Source organism: Austrofundulus limnaeus, unplaced genomic scaffold (genome assembly GCF_001266775.1).
Source record: "Austrofundulus limnaeus strain Quisiro unplaced genomic scaffold, Austrofundulus_limnaeus-1.0 Scaffold286, whole genome shotgun sequence".
Taxonomy (NCBI): domain Eukaryota; kingdom Metazoa; phylum Chordata; class Actinopteri; order Cyprinodontiformes; family Rivulidae; genus Austrofundulus; species Austrofundulus limnaeus.
In genome coordinates this window covers 383,249-383,487 of record NW_013952688.1, presented here as the reverse complement: position 1 = coordinate 383,487, position 239 = coordinate 383,249, and positions in this window count along the sequence as shown.

Below are 239 nucleotides of genomic sequence, written 5' to 3'. Positions count from 1 at the left end.
AATTAATTTATTTATTTATTTATTTATTTGCCAAAATTGGTCCAATTTCTTAAATACTGTATATTTACCATGTTTCACTGTGGAAAAATTAGTTTATAAGTTTACAAATCACTGCAGTTTTTATTTAGATTTTACACTGAGGTTGTGGTTATAAAACCCAACAGCAAACTAAATCTAAAGTAAACAGTAAGAACATTAGGTCTTATTTCCACCACTCGTCTTTGGCTGGTGCTTTATTT